This window comes from Procambarus clarkii, chromosome 22 (assembly GCF_040958095.1).
Source record: "Procambarus clarkii isolate CNS0578487 chromosome 22, FALCON_Pclarkii_2.0, whole genome shotgun sequence".
Taxonomy (NCBI): Eukaryota; Metazoa; Arthropoda; class Malacostraca; order Decapoda; family Cambaridae; genus Procambarus; species Procambarus clarkii.
In genome coordinates, this window is record NC_091171.1 from 27,228,512 (window position 1) to 27,249,657 (window position 21,146).

The 21,146-nt window shown below is 43.1% G+C and overlaps 1 protein-coding gene across 1 annotated transcript in view; it reads left to right on the forward strand.

The window, feature by feature from the left end:
• The window catches only part of LOC123748333 (limbic system-associated membrane protein), a 489,037-nt gene that overhangs the window by 86,125 nt on the left and 381,766 nt on the right, over positions 1–21,146 (forward strand). Inside the window, exon 2 of the mRNA XM_069329141.1 lies at positions 13,723–13,761. The gene's annotated coding sequence lies outside the window, so the exon portion shown is untranslated. The remainder of the gene's footprint in view (positions 1–13,722; positions 13,762–21,146) is intronic.

Sequence of the window (21,146 nt, forward strand, 5' to 3'; positions counted from 1 at the left end):
GGCCCCCCTAATTCTATTTTAAGTGGATTGGAAAAAGAAAGCTTCAACGACCACAATATGACTGTTGAATACGGAATGAACGTAACAGTCATATTAATAACAAACATAATATGAGGTATTTTACTTAATGATGAGAATAAATTTGATACTGTGTTTTTTAATTAACTCAACGAAGATCTGATGCTAGGCACCAATTTGGATTTCAATCAACATGATATATATATGTAAATGTGAATGTAACTTAACAACTGTGTAACTAGCTTCAGAAGATAGTCACTTGCTGAGCTAAATGAACTATGGGATTCGAACCCATTATGTGCCTCTCTAACTCTTTCCACCTCCGCCCCCCCCCCCTACGGGATGGGTATGAGGTGCATAATATGGAAAGAAAGAACAAAGATCAACATAATATATATTCCAAATTAATATTTTTTTCTAAACTATTATTTATGTTTATTTTTAATGTATACTTTATATTTATTAGACAACTTCAGCGTATAAAAGTTTACAGTTGCTTACAAAAAATTAGGCAGTCACTTAGTCATGAAAAGACCTAGGCCTACCCAGATTGTCGTGTTGGGGTTAAGGCCTATTAACCTCGGGAGGGTTACTGGACGGTCTATCAACCTCTGGACGGCTATAAAAGCCTAGCAATGTATATCAAGGGTTATAAATACCTCTCTTTTAGTGTCCTAATAATCTTGGAGTATTATTAAAGCCTATCAACCTCCAGAGGGTTATTTACATCTATCAACCCCCTGGAGAGTTGTTGAGGTTACCACAATACCTTCATAGTCAACCCCAGCTTGGCGCCTTCTTTAGAGAATTACTTACTTACCATATTAACTTACAGACCAACCAGAAAATATACTCATGTCTAATGCTGGCAGCGTTAGGCAGGAGCGAGTGTAGAGGAGGAAGTGTGTCTTGTGTGTTTTTGTTCGGTGGTCTTGTGTGTGTAGGGAGGCTCTGTGGAGCTGTTTTGGCACTCTATGTTTGTGTCGTTCTCTCGGAAGAGAATGTAGAGGTCTTCTGCTCTATGTTCGTCCAGTTCTTTTGTATGTAAGTCCGTTTGCCTGGGTAATTCTTCACCATCTTTTGTTCTCTCTTTCTTTATCTTTCCTTTCGCCACCTCTCTCTCTCTCTCTCTCTCTCTCTCTCTCTCTCTCTCTCTCTCTCTCTCTCTCTCTCTCTCTCTCTCTCTCTCTCTCTCTCTCTCTCTCTCTCTCTCTCATCTTGGTGAGTGGTTAAGATATGCAAATTGAAGATGAATAAGAGCGGGTCGTAGCGCTTGTAGTAACTAATCCTAATTTGTACGATGTTTACTTGACATATTTTCCTTGTGTGTGTGTGTGTGTGTGTGTGTGTGTGTGTGTGTGTGTGTGTGTGTGTGTGTGTGTGTGTGTGTGTGTGTGTGTGTGTGTGTGTGTGTGTGTGTGTGTGTGTGTGTGTGTGTGTGTGTGTGTGTGTGTGTGTGTGTGTGTGTGTGTGTGTGTGTGTGTGTGTGTGTGTGTACTCACCTAGTTGTGCTTGCGGGGGTTGAGCTTTGCTCTTTCGGCCCGCCTCTCAACTGTCATTCAACTGTTTACTAACTACTTTTTTCCCCCCCACACCACACACACACACACACACACACACACACACACACACACAGGAAGCAGCCCGTGACAGCTGACTAACTCCCAGGTACCTATTTACTGCTAGGTAACAGGGGCATTCAGGGTGAAAGAAACTTTGCCCATTTGTTTCTGCCTCGTGCGGGAATCGAACCCGCGCCACAGAATTACGAGTGCTGCGCGCTATCCACCAGGCTACTACTATGCAAGGCCCGATTTGCCTAATAAGCTGAGTGATTTTCTTTATTTTCAATAAATTGTTTCCAATTGGTTTATTTTAAATATAATTATTATATTATATTAAGGACATAAATAATTGATTTAGTTATGTTAGTTTAGGTTAGGTTAAGATAGGTTAGGTTAGGTAGGGTTGGTTAGGTTCGGTCATATATCTACGTTAGTTTAACTCAAATTTAGCAAAATTAACTCATACATAATGAAATGGATAGCTTTATCATTTCATAGGAAACAAATAGAAAAATATAGAAATTCAGGAAAACTCGGCTTATTAGGCAAATCGGGCCTTGCATAGTAGGCCAAGAACAGCGTTCTGGCTACTAGGTACAACATACATATATATATATATATATATATATATATATATATATATATATATATATATATATATATATATATATATATATATATATATATATATATATATATATATATATATATATATATATATGTGTGTGTTTATCACGAAAATAAACACGTGATTAAGAATGTGACAATGTCAGACCACGGAGGAAAAATGAAACAGGAATTTCCTTAAGTACTTTCGTATATTAAATACATCTTCAGAAGGTCGGAAGGTCTGTGGTCTGACATTTTCATATATATATATATATATATATATATATATATATATATATATATATATATATATATATACACATACATATATATATATATATATATATATATATATATATATATGTATGTGTGTGTGTGTGTGTGTGTGTGAATGAATTTGTGTTTTTATAAATTGGAGCAGCCTAAAATAGGTCAAATAGGCCTTTTTAGTTTCCTTTATTCTTATAATGAGTCCCGGTTGATGCGTGCTGCAGGTAAAAGGTTACGAGTGAGGACTATTTACACGTAATTTTGTCTGTTGACTTCATGAGGGTTCCCAAACACCCCAGTTTATTACGTTTCATTTTTCGTTGTGATAAGTCGCGTTGGGAGAACAGACATATGCCTTACCGTAACAACGAACGCTCTGTCATGTCGGGATAACGAAGAGTTGCTATGTAGTGACCACGATAGCTTGTCACGACGTTAGAAATAAAGTTTGTCACGTCGTGAGGACACGCTGCATAGTTCAAGATATCTCACGCTGGTCTCTCCTATAACAGCAAACTCGCCAGGAATCATTTATGGATATCACTTATTAATACAGTAAATTGTGTAAACACTCAAGCACACGATCATGTAATATGACAAACATGCACCTGGTGGTCCGCTCGGTAAGTCATGGTACAGAACTGACTTGGTTAACGTTGTGCTCCTGGCGGAGAAGTGCGACACTGACAGCGGCAACATACACAAATCACACTAACGTGATATATATCAATGGTAATGAGTACGCGACTAGCAATGCTGGGGTCGAGGGTTCGCGCCCCCCTCACAGCCCTGGTGGATTTGCTCACTGACAGCGGTGTATCACAACTGCGGCATAACCGTGTAAATATCAGTGATGCGGAGAACAAGACACATTAACGTTACTAGACACAAATAACTCAACAACCCACACAAATGAAATATATAAGTGACTACGTTTCGGTGGCTCTTGTGACCTGCCTTATACATTCTTGTAAAGCCACTATTACGCGTAGCGTTTCGGGCAAGGTCCTTAACCCTAATTTCCCCGGAATACGACCCCGCCGAATCGTTTAACAACCAGGTACCCATTCACTGCTGGGTGAACAGAGGCTACAGTTAAGGATTGGCGCCCGGTCAATCCTCCCCGGCCAGGATTCGAACCCAAGGCAAGGCGCTTGCGAAACGCCAGGCGAGTGTCTTACCACTGCGCCACGGAGACTGCTCAAGAAGTCGAAATTGATAAGGGTCCACAACTGGCCGAAACGTCGTTTTATAATCTGTATATTTCATACGTGTGGGTCGGTGCAAACATTTCGGGGATGTTATATAACCGCCAGGTGTTACCTGTGAATACTGTATAAGGGTATAATAAGCAGGTAAATATACGTGTCAATTGAGTGTCACCTTTGTAGATGCAGATTTGGAGAGGTTTGCTAAGTTGAGGTCACTCGATAGTTGGCCGTCTACCTGTCCATATCAACATGGCGATAAGTGCAGACAAATACCGTTACTTTACAATTCCTGAACCCGTGATGAGTCCAGTACGGCAAAATGAAACGTCGATACCAAGCTTTTAAGGCTGACTGGACTCTCATTTAACATTTACGGCCACATCGACCTGGCCAAGATGGCGACAACGGATCTATGTACGCTCACTTCCTCGCCCAGTGATGCATTGTGGGTATGATTAATGACTCGAGGATGTTGTGACAGGAGGAAGGTAGGAGGATGGAGGAAAGGGGGGGAATAGAGGGATGGCAAGAGGGGTTGAAAAATGGGAGGTGAAGAGTCAGTGAAAAATGATTGGCAGGAAAAGGATTTATGGAGAATATAGGTGCATGGAAAATGTGAAGTGGAGGAAGGGGCTACGAAGGAGAGGCAGGCATGGATAAAAGTGTTTAGCGCAGACGGAAGTAGAATAAGAAGAAAGAAGAAGGTAGCTATAATAGGGGGCACTCAATAAAATAAGACTGTCAACTGCAAATTTGAGGAAAATGGGAAGAATGACAATAAGGGGAAAAATTAGTGATGAACGACCAAAGAGTGGAAACAGTTTTGATTGGGAAAGGGAAGGAGGAAGAGTTAAGAGATGAATATGGGTGAAGAGGCGAGGAGAAAGTTGAGGAAGTTTGGGGAAGAGAGATAAATTTCAGAAACAAATGCTCACAGTATATATTACAGGGGTGAGAGATTGGAGGAACTCTGTGAAACACTTGTCAAAAGTTATATGAAAGTACACGGTGGCAAGTTTGGGAAAAGTAGAACGAATGACCAGAGAAGAAAAAAGGAAGAAAAACAAGGAAAAAAAGGATAACTGGAGCAGAGATTTGTCTCACAAATTTATAGAAGGTTGACAGGAAGTCGAAAGTTTGCTTTCCCGGGTTTCAGCGAGTTCCTGCTTGTGTGACAATCTTTAATGTGTAACGCTGTCTATAACCATGTTTAAGGTTATCTTACATTCCGGAGTATGCAGAGCGAAGTAGATTATTTGAAACATTACTCCAATTATTCACGCCAGACATCCAGCTGTTGACTATACTGAAAACTGAACATAACGCTATGCTGAAGGAAAAACTTTTCTCCTGTGCTATTAACCATTAGTTGTGGAAGTGTACCACAACGGGCTCACCATATTCCGTGCTACTTGGAACTCTTGTTCCGAGTAGCTGAATCTTAAACGACAACAACAATTGCACCACGATGACGACCTTCGTCGAAACAAGAGAAGACCAACATTCAGTGGAACTGGATATCCGCTATTAATGGAGTGATGAATTACCTAGACAGCGCGAGTTAGCACCATCCCCCAGGCTCGTCCTGGGAGTTGACAGGTAACCCAGTTACCTGACGAGTAGTGGTGAGCGCCAGGAACACTTCCTTTCCTGTGGCCAGCACACACGCCTGGGAAGAGGGATTCAGTACTACGCTACTGGCAAAAAAAAAGTCCCATTAGACATTGTTATGAACGTTTGTAAGAGATTTGTCAAAGTTATTTGGCGTGGCCCATATTATTTAACTTCAATGGGGTTATAAACAAATTTTTGTTGATGTATATTGTCTCATGCTAGGCTATGTTTATATTAGTTAAGGGATAATTTAATATGTCCAAATTACAGTCATGGAACAGTGCCAGTAGATAAATTTGTTATTATTTTGTAAGTTTTGATAACCAGTGAGTACAAAACAAGTTCAGAAATGAGCTGATTGAGTTTAGGATGATCATTTCTGAGCACATTATTTTTTATGATATTAGTGTTTACGTGACATTCATTTTATGGAAACGTTAATTAAGAGTAACTGTCAACTATCATGGTGTTTTGATTCTTATTCTAGATGATGCGTATTTGAGTGAGACACATTTACACCCGCGCCCTAAATTTATGGCTCGTGCTAAATATACAGTCGAGACTTTCCTATGCATCATTATAACAGGCTTATATTATTCCATAATTTATTTGTTAGCAAATTTATATATATATATAAGATACGTGTAGTATGAGTATCTCTCTCCTACTTTAATTAATTAGGCTAATCAGATTTACGGTGCGACCGCACGCACGACGCACATGCGTGACGCTGGCGCGACGCACATGCGTGACGCTGGCGCGACGCACATGCGTGACGCTGGCGCGACGCACATGCGTGACGCTGGCGCGACGCACATGCGTGACGCCAGTGCGATGCACATGCGCGACGCTGGCGCAATGCACATGCGTGACGCTGGCGCAACGCACATGCGTGACGCCGGCGCGACGCACATGCGTGACGCCAGCGCGACGCATGTGTGCACACATAAAACCAAGACTTACTGGTGTTTCACGCCTCTGAGAAAAATACTGGTCGTAGACTGCATGTATTTTTGCTTCTCAATGACCCAGTATCTACTTCAGAATCTGGTCGAAGGTCTTTAAATTATGACTATTCAACCAATAACAAATATGTTTCAAAGCTTCATTATTCAAATGTTTCAAAGCTTCACCTCCCGGCTTTGATATTTTTAAATCTATTGCCCTGAGACTATTATGTCTTAAAACTATTATGTCTTGAGATTATTCCTTGTTCGCTTACACACTCTGAAATATATCTCTCTCATCTCGTACCGTTAAGCACTCCCAATGGAGGAAGCTGTCGTCAATAGTCCCTGTCTGCTGCTGCATTATTTCCCCTCCTCACTTGTTTTCCAAACCATCTACAAATTCCCTCGCGCGTACTCTTCAAACTATCATAACTCTTGTTCATGAAACAAAGCTCTTGTCTTGACGGAAACCACCGTCTTCTCCTCCACTCCAAACCACCCCCTTCCCCCCAAACCAAAAAAATTCTCATGAATATATACGAAGTTTCCTGTCTTCTCCCAAGCGTTGTCAACTACCACCCAAAGTTGTGGCATTGGGGAAATTATTTCTAGTTAATCAATTGGTTCGACCACTGACCCGAGTCCTTCATTCTTGCCAGATCACATACACTGGACTCGAATAGAGATTATTTGATCATTATAGCGCCTTTATTAGTCAAGGTATACACTTTCCCCACGATCTAAACCAGTCAGATCGTATTGCAGTGATGAGGCTTCTCATATTCACTGCCACATAAAATATCAAACATTAGAGATGTAATCTAGATTACAGGATTTAATGACACTTACATGGGTAATGAAATTTAGTCTTTAAATTAGATAAATGTAATCTTTAGATCACTTTACCGTCTTTAGATTACCAGATCCAATATTATAATTACGAAGTTGAATATACAGTATGCCAGGTCTGAAACTTTTATTACAGATTGACTTTTTTTATGTTAGTGTTTAATTAAATATTTTAATTGTTGGTCTCATAGTATAGAAGGTAAATATGGTGGAAGGTGTTGAGCATCAGTAAGACGGCAGGTGTGCCTGTAGCCAAGCCTAATGTCGTGTTTGTTGACAATGGCGCCGTGAGGCAGGTGTCGGGTCGCCACTAATGAGATCTGTGGTGTGCTTATTGTTGCTGTGAGTGAGGGCAAGAATGATGCTAGGATATACCGTTTCATCTGGCGACGAGTTGTGTGTGTTTGTGTAGTGTGTGTGTTTGTGTAGTGTGTGTGTGTGTGTGTGTGTGTGTGTGTGTGTGTGTGTGTGTGTAGTGTATGTGTGTGTGTGTGTGTGTGTGTGTATACTCACCTATTTGTGTTTGCGGGGGTTGAGCTTTGGCTCTTTGGTCCCGCCTCTCAACTGTCAATCAACTGGTGACAGATTCCTAAGCCTACTGGGCTCTATCATATCTACATTTCCAACTGTGTATGGAGTCAGCTTCCACCACATCTCTGCCTCATGCATTCCACCTGTTAACTACTCTGACACTGAAAAGTTCTTTCTAACGTCCTGTGGCTCATTTGGGTACACAGTTTTCACCTGTGTGTGTGTGTGTGTGTGTGTGTGTGTGTGTGTGTGTGTGTGTGTGTGTGTGTACTCACCTAGTTGTACTCACCTAGTTGTGTTTGCGGGGGTTGAGCTCTGGCTCTATGGTCCCGCCTCTCAACCGTCAATCAACAGGTGTACAGATTCCTGAGCCTATTTGGCTCTATCATATCTACACTTGAAACTGTGTATGGAGTCAGCCTCCACCACATCACTTCCTAATGCATTCCTAATGTGTGTGTGTGTGTGTGTGTGTGTGTGTGTGTGTGTGTGTGTGTGTGTGTGTGTGTGTGTGTGTGTGTGTGTGTGTGTGTGTGTGTGTGTGTGTGTGTGTGTGTGTGTGTGTGTGTGTGTGTGTGTGTGTGTGTGTGTGTGTGTGTGTGTGTGTGTATGTGTGTGTGTGTGTGTGTGTGTGTGTATGTGATTGTGTAGTGTGTGTATGAGTTTGCGTAGTGTGTGTTTATTCACCTAGTTGTGCTTGCGGGGGTTGAGGTCTTCTCTTTCGACCCGCCTTTCAACTGTCAATCAATCAACTGTTACTAATTTTTTCATACACACACACACATACATACATGGAGTGAGATCGAAAATATAGGAGTTGAAGGATATAATTCAGATCAAAATCCCAGATATTGTCGCATTAACAAAGACGAAACTTGAAGAAAATATTTTAAATGAGGTTGTATTCCCAAGGGGCTACTCAGTTTGGAGAGGTGACAGGAAAACTAGGAAAGGGGAGGAGTGGCGGTGCCCGCGAAAGAACACCTGAAGGTAAGAGAGTTAATATTTGAAAACCCTCGAGATATTGACATAATGGCATTGCAGGTTTGGAATCAAGATAACAAGCTAATAATTCTAAATGCCGACAGCACACCAGCAAGCAACACACGGACAAAGGAAGAACTGGATGACAAACGAGAGGGTCTCATAATGGTCATGGGAGAGATTATGGTAAGAGCAGACAAAGATAAATCCCGATTGTTGTTATTGAAGGACTTCAACTTTAAGGCAATAGACTGGGAGGCCTACGAGGCAAGAACAGTGGACATTTGGACAGGCAGATTTGTAAACCTCATCTTGGAGACATTCATGTATCAACACGTCAAGCAGGCCACAAGAATGAGGGAAGGGGATGTTCCGGCAATACTGGATCTAGTATTCACCAGGAAAGAAGAAGAGGTGTTTGACATCCAGTACCTTCCTCCCTTGGGAAAGTGATCACGTCCTCTTAGACATTAAAAACGCTATGCGATATAATCTAGTAGAGAATGGGGACATTGAAACAGTTGTTAAACTCGATTTTAAGAGAGGACGCTATGGGGAACTTAGAATTTTTTTCATGGGTATAATTGGACAGACTTGTTGCTAGGCAAGAAGTAAATGAAATGTATGCCAAATTTTGCGAAATATACGATGAAGGCACACAAACATTCATACCAAAACAGACATGCAGACCTAGGAAACAATTCAACAGTTCTGTTGGTTCAACAGAAATTGCGTGAGGGCCAGAGATTGAAAGACACAAGCATGGAATCATTATAGAAAGAGACCAAACCCCCAAACATACCAGCGGTACAAAGATGCAAGAAACAACTACACGTCAGTAAGGAGAGAGGCAGAGAGGAACTTTGAGAATGGTATAGCAGACAAATGTAAATCAGATCCAGGCCTTTTCTATAAATTCAATAAATGCAAGGTGCAGGTGAAGGATAATATTCAGAGGTTGAAAATGGCGGACAGATACACGGAAAATGAAAATGAAATGTGTGAAACATTAAATGAAAAGTTCCAAAGTGTGTTTGTATAAAATTAGTTCTTCAGAGAACCAGACACAATAAGAATTCCAGAGAACAGCATAGAGCGCATAGAGGTGTCTAGAGACGAAGTGAAACAAATGCTCCTGGAGCTAAGTAAGAACAAGGCAGTTGGCCAAAAAGGAGTTTCACCATGGGTTCTGAGAGAATGTACACCTAAGCTCAGCATTCCACTTCAACTGATTTTTCAGACATCCCTGTGTACAAGAGTCGTACCAGATGTATGGAAAAATGCTAACATAGTTCCAATCTACAAAAGTGGCAGCAGGGAGGGCCCCCTCAATTATAGACTTGTATAATTGACAAGTGTAATAGCCAAAATATTGGTAAAAATAATAAAAACTAAATGAATAGAACACCTGTAGAGAAATTATATAATATGAGACAGACAGTATGGTTTTCGATCTGGAAGATCCTGTGTATCGAATTTACTCAGTTTCAATGTCGAGCCACAGAGATTTTACAGGAAAGAGATGGTTGGGTTGACTACATCTATCTGGATCTAAAAAAGGGTTTCGACAGAGTTCCACGTAAGAGGTTGTTCTGGAAACAGGAACATATTGGAGGGGTGACAGGTAAGCTTCTAACATGGATGAAAAGTTTTCTGACTGATAGAAAAATGAGGGCAGTAATCAGAGGCAATGTATCGGACTAGAGAAATGACACAAGTGGAGTAATACAGGGTTCAGTTCTTGCACCGGGGATGTTCATTGTCTACATACGGTGATGTTCATATTGTCTACCAGACGGAATACAGAATTATATGAACATGTTTGCTGATGGTGCTAAGATAATAGGAAGGATAAGAAACTTAGATGAATGTCATGCCCTTCAAGAAGACCTGGACAAAATAAGTATCTGGAGCACCACTTGGCAAATGGAATTTAATGTGAATAAATGCCATGTTATGGAATGTGGAATAGGAAAACATAGACCCCACACAACCTATAAATTATGTGAGAAATCTTTAAAGAATTCTGATAATGAAAGAGATCTAGGGGTGGTTCTAGATAGAAAACTCTCACCTGAGGACCACATAAAGAACGTTGTGCGAGGAGCCTATGCTACGCTTTCTAACTTCGGAATTGCTTTTAAATACATGGATGGCGATATACTAAAGAAATTGTTCACGACTTTTGTTAGGCCAAAGCTTGAATATGCAGCTGTTGTGTGGTGCCCATATCTTAAGAAGCACATCAACTAACTGGAAAAGGTGCAAAGACATGCTACTAAGTGGCTCCCAGAACTGAAGGACAAGAGCTACGAGGAGAGGTTAGAGGCATTAAATATGCCAAAACTAGAAGACAGAAGAAAAAGAGGTGATATGATCACTACGTACAAAATAGTAACAGGAATTGAAAAATTGATTGGGATGATTTCCTGAGACCTGGAACTTCAAGAACAAGCGGTCATAGATTTAAACTAACTAAACAAAAATGCCGAAGAAACATTCACTTTCGCAAATAGAGTGGTAGACGGTTGGAACAAGTTAAGTGAGAAGGTGGTGGAGGCCAAAACCGTCATTAGTTTCAAAGCGTTATATGACAAAGAGTGCTGGGAAGACGGGGCACCACGAGCGTAGCTCTCATCCTGTAACTACACTTAGGTAATTACACCCACAGTAATGTGGTGGAGGAATACTCCATACACAGGAGTCTGTGTATTTATTTAACTAGAACAAAAAACTTACCCGTTCCGGGAGTTGATTACACTTTATAACCGGCAAAAAATTTATACATGTAATTAATTAATGGCCATCAATATACATATATAATACAAATGACATTTTACCGGGTACAATACTTCCCTAGGTAGCGAAATCCTGGGTTGATCGGAGACTCTGTGGTTCCTATGTCGATATAGGGAAGTATATATAAGATCTATACGTGTCGATATGAGATCACTGCAACCCATTTTCTTCTAATGAAGTTAGTGGTTAGTAATGTTAATAATTTAGTGTCGAAATTTCCGACAGCGGGCGGGGACAGGCCCCCCTCCCTCTCTCTCTTCTCAGAGGAGAGGGTGAGGGTGGGGGGAGTGAGGGAGGAGACAGAATCAGAGGATAGACACAGCAGATAAGTGGATAAATGGATGTATAGATGGATGGGTAGATTGATGGGTGGATAGATAGATGGAGATGGATGGATAGGTGAGTATATGGATAGACGGATTAATGTATAAATGGATTCACATATGAAATTGATTGAAAGATTGGTGATAGATGGACAGATAGATGAGCAATTGGATGGATGAGTAGATGAATACTTGGATATTTAAATAGGTTGATGGATAGACAGAGTGATGGATAAATGGATTGATAGATGGGTAGATAAATGGATAAAATGAGGGATGGATACATAGACTGATCGATGGATAGATAGATCGGCATTTGGGAGACAGACACACAGACCCGGATAACGCCGGGTACCTCCAGCCCTATATAAATACGGATGGAAATACGTATATACACACACGCATGTGTTTGTGCGAGGAATACCTGGTATACCTTCGTGGGAGGAATATCAGGTATACCTTCGTGGGAGGAATATCAGGTATACCTTCGTGGGAGGAATATCAGGTATACCTTCGTGGGAGGAATATCAGGTATACCTTCGTGGCAGGAATATCAGGTATATCTTCGTGGGAGGAATATCAGGTATACCTTCGTGGGAGGCATATCAGTTATACCTTCGTGGGAGTAATATCAGTTATACCTTCGTGGGAGTAATATCAGGTATACCTTCGTGGGAGGAATATCAGTTATGCCTTCGTGGGAGTAATATCAGGTATACCTTCGTGGGAGTAATATCAGGTATACCTTCGTGGGAGTAATATCAGTTATACCTTCGTGGGAGGAATATCAGTTATGCCTTCGTGGGAGTAATATCAGTTATACCTTCGTGGGAGTAATATCAGGTATACCTTCGTGGGAGGAATATCAGTTATACCTTTATGGGAGTAATATAAGTTATACCTTCGTGGGAGTAATATCAGTTATACCTTCGTGGGAGGAATATCAGTTATACCTTCGTGGGAGTAATATCAGTTATGCCTTCGTGGGAGGAATATCAGTTATACCTTCGTGGGAGTAATATCAGTTATACCTTCGTGGGAGTAATATCAGTTATACCTTCGTGGGAGTAATATCAGTTATACCTTCGTGGGAGTAATATCAGTTATACCTTCGTGGGAGTAATATCAGTTATACCTTCGTGGGAGGAATATCAGTTATACCTTCGTGGGAGTAATATCAGTTATACCTTCGTGGGAGTAATATCAGTTATACTTTCGTGGGAGTAATATCAGTTATACCTTCGTGGGAGGAATATCAGTTATACCTTCGTGGGAGTAATATCAGTTATACCTTCGTGGGAGGAATATCAGTTATACCTTCGTGGGAGTAATATCAGTTATACCTTCGTGGGAGGAATATCAGGTATACCTTCGTGGGAGTAATATCAGTTATACCTTCGTGGGAGGAATATCAGTTATACCTTCGTGGGAGTAATATCAGTTATACCTTCGTGGGAGGAATATCAGTTATACCTTCGTGGGAGTAATATCAGTTATACCTTCGTGGGAGTAATATCAGTTATACCTTCGTGGGAGTAATATCAGTTATACCTTCGTGGGAGGAATATCAGTTATACCTTCGTGGGAGTAATATCAGTTATACCTTCGTGGGAGGAATATCAGTTATACCTTCGTGGGAGTAATATCAGGTATACCTTCGTGGGAGGAATATCAGTTATACCTTCGTGGGAGGAATATCAGTTATACCTTCGTGGGAGTAATATCAGGTATACCTTCGTGGGAGGAATATCAGTTATACCTTCGTGGGAGGAATATCAGTTATACCTTCGTGGGAGTAATATCAGTTATACCTTCGTGGGAGGAATATAAGTTATACCTTCGTGGGAGTAATATCAGTTATACCTTCGTGGGAGGAATATAAGTTATACCTTCGTGGGAGTAATATCAGTTATACCCTTGTAACTAATTATTTCCCCTCCCGGCCATATCATTCTAATAAATCAATAACATTTGGTAATTCAATTAATTTCTTTTCCAGGAGGAAGATTAGAATGCAGAACAAAAATTGAACGTGAAAGTAAGTGACATTATGTTTTCTTTAATATTGAAATCTCTTTAACGAACCCGAGAATGAGTCAGGTTTTCTGGTATGCATTTGGACAATTGAACTGACTCGGACAAATCTGAATTGATCTAAGTGGCCGACAGGGAAGAGATCTCGTGTTATAAGTAATGCCAACATGCAGGTTGCTGAGTTTTCAAAACCCACGAAATCGGATTTTATTCCTAAATGTAATTTTTTTTTTATATTATTAACACATTTAGGTACATCTGCATTTGTGCAGCTACCCTAGACTATATGAGTACAGGAGTACAGAGTGTGGCAAAAAAAAAGCTACGTGATGCTAAAAATCTCCATCACACAGGATGGTTAGTAATAGAGGGCAATGTGATTTGTAGTCTGTACTGGCAGACTCTGGGTGCATTATAAGGATATCATCAAGAACACGAGAGTGAATAAAGTAATTGCAAAGCTCCAGGTACCTCATACCAACGGGTCAGAATGGTCCAATAACTGGACATTCGGTGATGTAGTGCGGGAGATCATGCCGCAGTTCCTGCTCGCAGGGTTTGCAACTGGAGTGCTCAGGATTGGGAGATCCGTCACCTGTAGCCACCTGCCACAGGTAACGGTAACCCAACCTGATCCTGGCAACCACTGTGTCGCAAAGTCTGATGGACGTTTTGTGCTGCCCATAAACATAAGTTTCGGATCTGACCAAATCACAGTTTTCTATACTGGTACTTTTAGACCATTGGGCTCCGATAGGGTCCACTATTGTAGTTGTGATATTGCAGTGTAGAAGTTGGATAGTTGGTGACAAGGTGTCTATCATTTAAGTACTGGAAATGAGCATTGAAGGAAATACAAAATTTTGGGCCAAATGCATGTATTTCGTATATATATATATATATATATATATATATATATATATATATATATATATATATATATATATATATATATATATATATATATATATATATATATATATATATATATATATAATGTGTGCATTATTTCCGAATTTGGCGAATGCGAATCAGTGTAATGCAATAAAACTGGTGAAAATTGCAGCCATTATTCACTCGTGAACTTAGTGAGGATTACAATTAATATTTAGGGGCTCGTTATTCATTTATTTTTCGTCTTGTATATGAGCGGGTAGTTATATTTAATGCATTGTTCCGTGTGTGGTGGTCGTCCAGTGTGGTGGTCGTCCAGTGTGGTGTTGTTCCGTGTGTGGTGGTCGTCCAGTGTGGTGGTCGTCCAGTGTGGTGTTGTTCCGTGTGTGGTGGTCGTCCAGTGTGGTGGTTGTCCAGTGTGGTGTTGTTCCGTGTGTTGTGGTCGTCCTGTGTGGTGTTGTTCCGTGTGTGGTGGTCGTCCAGTGTGGTGTTGTTCCGTGTGTGGTGGTCGTCCAGTGTGGTGGTCGTCCAGTGTGGTGTTGTTCCGTGTGTGGTGGTCGTCCAGTGTGGTGTTGTTCCGTGTGTGGTGTTGTTCCGTGTGTGGTGGTCGTCCAGTGTGGTGTTGTTCCTTGTGTGGTGGTCGTCCAGTGTGGTGTTGTTCCGTGTGTGATGGTCGTCCAGTGTGGTGTTGTTCCGTGTGTGATGGTCGTCCAGTGTGGTGTTGTTCCGTGTGTGGTGGTCGTCCAGTGTGGTGTTGTTCCGTGTGTGGTGGTCGTCCAGTGTGATGTTGTTCCGTGTGTGGTGGTCGTCCAGAGTGGTGTTGTTCCGTGTGTGACGGTCGTCCAGTGTGGTGGTCGTCCAGTGTGGTGTTGTTCCGTGTGTGGTGTTGTTCCGTGTGTGGTGGTCGTCCAGTGTGGTGGTCGTCCAGTGTGGTGTTGTTCCGTGTGTGGTGTTGTTCCGTGTGTGGTGGTCGTCCTGTGTGGTGGTCGTCCTGTGTGGTGTTGTTCCGTGTGTGGTGGTCGTCCAGTGTGGTGGTCGTCCTGAGTGGTGTTGTTCCGTGTGTGGTGGTCGTCCTGTGTGGTGGTCGTCCTGTGTGGTGGTCGTCCTGTGTGGTGTTGTTCCGTGTGTGGTGGTCGTCCAGTGTGGTGGTCGTCCTGAGTGGTGTTGTTCCGTGTGTGGTGGTCGTCCTGTGTGGTGGTCGTCCTGTGTGGTGGTCGTCCTGTGTGGTGTTGTTCCGTGTGTGGTGGTCGTCCAGTGTGGTGGTCGTCCTGAGTGGTGTTGTTCCGTGTGTGACGGTCGTCCAGTGTGGTGTTGTTCCGTGTGTGACGGTCGTCCTGAGTGGTGTTGTTCCGTGTGTGACGGTCGTCCAGTGTGGTGTTGTTCCGTGTGTGACGGTCGTCCAATGTGGTGTTGTTCCGTGTGTGACGGTCGTCCAATGTGGTGTTGTTCCGTGTGTGACGGTCGTCCAATGTGGTGTTGTTCCGTGTGTGACGGTCGTCCAGTGTGGTGTTGTTCCGTGTGTGACGGTCGTCCTGTGTGGTGGTCGTCCAGTGTGGTGTTGTTCCGTGTGTGACGGTCGTCCAGTGTGGTGTTGTTCCGTGTGTGACGGTCGTCCAGTGTGGTGGTCGTCCAGTGTGGTGTTGTTCCGTGTGTGACGGTCGTCCAATGTGGTGTTGTTCCGTGTGTGACGGTCGTCCTGAGTGGTGTTGTTCCGTGTGTGACGGTCGTCCAGTGTGGTGTTGTTCCGTGTGTGACGGTCGTCCAGTGTGGTGGTCGTCCAGTGTGGTGTTGTTCCGTGTGTGGTGGTCGTCCAGTGTGGTGTTGTTCCGTGTGTGGTGGTCGTCCAGTGTGGTGTTGTTCCGTGTGTGGTGGTCGTCCTGAGTGGTGTTGTTCCGTGTGTGGTGGTCGTCCAGTGTGGTGTTGTTCCGTGTGTGGTGGTCGTCCAGTGTGGTGTTGTTCCGTGTGTGGTGGTCGTCCAGTGTGGTGTTGTTCCGTGTGTGACGGTCGTCCAGTGTGGTGTTGTTCCGTGTGTGGTGGTCGTCCTGAGTGGTGTTGTTCCGTGTGTGACGGTCGTCCAGTGTGGTGTTGTTCCGTGTGTGACGGTCGTCCAGTGTGGTGTTGTTCCGTGTGTGGTGGTCGTCCTGAGTGGTGTTGTTCCGTGTGTGACGGTCGTCCAGTGTGGTGTTGTTCCGTGTGTGACGGTCGTCCAGTGTGGTGTTGTTCCGTGTGTGGTGGTCGTCCTGAGTGGTGTTGTTCCGTGTGTGACGGTCGTCCTGTGTGGTGTTGTTCCGTGTGTGACGGTCGTCCTGTGTGGTGTTGTTCCGTGTGTGACGGTCGTCCTGTGTGGTGTTGTTCCGTGCCTTTTGTTTACACTAAAAAGATGCGTTTCGATGAAAATTGTCAACATTATCAAAAGCATTGCAAATTATTAATCTGTTCTGCTAGCTGATATGGGTCTCTTGGCCCAAATATATATATATATATATATATATATATATATATATATATATATATATATATATATATATATATATATATATATATATATATATATATATATATATATATATATATATATATATATATATATATATATATATATACATATATATATATTTATATATATATATATATATATATATATATATATATATATACATATATATATATATATATATATATATATATATATATATATATATATATATATATATATATATATATATATATATATATATATATATATATGGCAATAACATACGTGATTCGTGGTTCTGATATTCCTGGTATAACAAGGTTTATTGCATAAATTACGCTGGAACACGTTAGAAGGAAGCCTAATGGCTAAAATCTGTCAATTTCGTAGTAGAGGAACGTCAAATTTGGTTTGGGAATCATTACCTGGTTTTAGGTAAATGGAAAGAGGTGAGGGAAGGGTAGGGAAGGAAGAGTGATTTTGGAAAGCAGAGAGTGATGGAAGGGAAGAAGCTGGAAGTCACCGGGAGGGAAACAAAGAAGTGATGTAAGAGAGGTGAACAGAGATATGAAGGAGGAAGGAGAGAGAGAGAGAGAGAGAGAGAGAGAGAGAGAGAGAGAGAGAGAGAGAGAGAGAGAGAGAGAGAGAGAGAGAGAGAGAGAGAGAGAGGGAGAGAGAGAGAGAGAGAGAGAGAGAGAGAGAGAGAGAGAGAGAGAGAGAGAGAGAGAGAGAGAGAGAGAGAGAGAGAGAGAGAGAGAGAGAGAGAGAGAGAGAGAGAGAGAGAGAGAGAGAGAGAGAGAGAGAGAGAGAGAGAGAGAGACAGAGAGAGAGAGAGAGAGAAGGAGATTGAGAGAAAAATAGAGGCTACGAGAGTGAGGGATAGAGGAAGAGAGAGTTAAAGAGGAGTAGAGGGAGGGAGCAAGAGGGACAGGGAACGCGAAAGAGTGGGAAGGAAAAAAAAAAGAGACAAACATCCGTCAGTGATTAGGGACAAGGTTGATAAAGAAACTAAAAAAAAGTAGGAAGCAGGAAGATGGAAAAATTGGAATGGTGGAGGGGGGTTGATGAGAGATTAAGGTAAGTGAGAAGAGGAAGACAAGAACAAATTAACTAAAGGAAGAAACGAATAGAGACAGAAGATGTGGAAGCACTAGGACTAAAACAACATCCATGACCTGCATCCTGTCAGTGTACCTGCAGCCTGTCAGGGTACCTGCAGCCTGTCAGTGTACCTGCAGCCTGTCAGTGTACCTGCAGATTGCCAGTGTACCTGCAGCCTGCCAGTGTACCTGCAGCCTGCCCGTGTACCTGCAGCCTGCCAGTGTACCTGCAGCCTGTCAGTGTACCTGCAGCCTGCCAGTGTACCTGCAGCCTGCCAGTGTACCTGCAGCCTTTCAGTGTACCTGCAGCCTGTCAGTGTACCTGCAGCCTGCCAGTGTACCTGCAGCCTGTCAGTGTACCTGCAGCCTGCCAGTGTACCTGCAGCCTGTCAGTGTACCTGCAGCCTGTCAGTGTGTCAGTGTACCTGCAGCCTGTCAGTGTACCTTCAGCCTGTCAGTGTACCTGCAGTCTGTCAGTGTACCTGCAGCCTGCCAGTGTACCTGCAGCCTGCCAGTGTACCTGCAGCCTGCCAGTGTACCTTCAGCCTGTCAGTGTACTTGCGGCCTGCCAGTGTACCTGCAACCTGTCAGTGTACCTGCAGCCTGTCAGTGTACCTGCAGCCTGCCAGTGTACCTGCAGCCTGTCAGTGTACCTGCAGCCTGTCAGTGTACCTGCAACCTGTTAGTGTACCTGCAGCCTGTCAGTGTACCTGCGGCCTGCCAGTGTACCTGCAGCCTGCCAGTGTACCTGCAGCCTGTCAGTGTACCTGCAGCCTGTCAGTGTACCTGCAGCCAGCCAGTGTACCTGCAGCCTGTCAGTGTACCTGCAACCTGTTAGTGTACCTGCAGCCTGCCAGTGTACCTGCAGCCTGTCAGTGTACCTGCAGCCTGTCAGTGTACCTGCAGCCTGCCAGTGTACCTGCAGCCTGTCAGTGTGTCAGTGTACCTGCAGCCTGCCAGTGTACCTGCAGCCTGTCAGTGTACCTGCAGCCTGTCAGTGTGTCAGTGTACCTGCAGCCTGCCAGTGTACCTGCAGCCTGTCAGTGTACCTGCAGCCTGTCAGTGTGTCAGTGTACCTGCAGCCTGCCAGTGTACCTGCAGCCTGTCAGTGTACCTGCAGCCTGCTAGTGTACCTGCAACCTGTCAGTGTACCTGCAACCTGTCAGTGTACCTGCAGCCTGCCAGTGTACCTGCAGCCTGCCAGTGTACCTGCAGCCTGCCAGTGTACCTGCAGCCTGTCAGTGTGTCAGTGTACCTGCAGCCTGCCAGTGTACCTGCAGCCTGTCAGTGTGTCAGTGTACCTGCAGCCTGTCAGTGTACCTGCAGCCTGCCAGTGTACCTGCAGCCTGTCAGTGTACCTGCAGCTTGCCAGTGTACCTGCAGCCTGCAAGAAATACTTGCAGCGCTAACTGTGCATTAGCAGTCAAAATTTACCAATATGATCCATCTTCCTTAACACAACGCACTACATAAAATAAACCAATAAACATTGTCTCGGCGAACATAAACGATATTAATGTAACCAGCTATTTAGAAATTCTCCAGCGCCTAATAATGGATATTCAATGCAAATACTATTCAACAACGCGAGGAGGTTTCGTTGCCTCGTTGTTTACTCGGTGACGAGTAGTTTTTAGGTAATTGTCGTTCTTATAGGTAAACGAGAGGATAGGTAACGTACTTGATCGGGTTTCCCATTGTCAGGAGAGAGATTCTAGTTTAAGTATGTTTATTGAGACAAGAAAGAAATACATCTCAAAGGGAGAGGTACAGATTGTCCGGCTCATGGCGGTTTGCGATGACGCCATTGGTTCATCCGGCCAAGCCCCCGCCGCTGACCAATCACACCGCGGCTGGCGCTGTACCCAGAATGCACTGGGGGGCCTCGTCCCTGGCGGGAAAGCTCTCCTCTCTCTCCGTTTGCACCGCCATATTTTTCATGTAGGAGACGCCTGTTAGTCTCATCCCAATATTAACTTGAATCGATATTTCTTCTAATATATATATATATATATATATATATATATATATATATATATATATATATATATATATATATATATATATATATATATATATATATATATATATATATATATATATAATCACTGAACTGATCGTTCGAATTAACAAATGGAATTTTCTGTTCAGCCCCTTCAGAACAGAGCTTTCCCCTCATAACTAAATGAGAAGCAGCCTATCAAGAATGGCTGTCAGATTCTCCCAACACGTTCAGAGCCGTTCACACGTTCGTGTCACTGTCAAGAAGCTAAACGACAGAACTCGCTTTGACAGGAGGTTGGCGACCGACCAATCGGCGACGTTATTTATTTAAACACTGAAGTTGATTGGGTAACGAAGAGGTGACAGTGTGGGAGCTGGCCTCCCTGTTGTTGTACCTCCTCTTGGGGAGCCGCGTGGGAGGTGACACTGGAAGTAATACAAGCAGTGTCATCTGTAACACAAGTCCTCGCAACACCCTCCCCCTTTCCGACACACACACACATACACACACACACACACACACACACACACACACACACACACACACACACACACACACACACACACACACACACACACACACACACACAAGTCAGAGTAGTTAGCAAATGGAATGCATTAGGAAGTGATGTGGTGGAGGCTGACTCCATTCACAGTTTCAAATGTAGATATGATAGAGCCCAATAGGCTCAGGAATCTGTACACCAGTTGATTGACGGTTGAGAGGCGGGACCAAAGAGCCAGAGCTCAACCCCCGCAAGCACAATTAGGTAAGTACAATTAGGTAAGTACACACACACACACACACACACACACACACACACACACACACACACACACACACACACACACACACACACACACACTCCTCAAAACTAAATGGGTAGAACACCTGGAGAGAAATGATATAATATC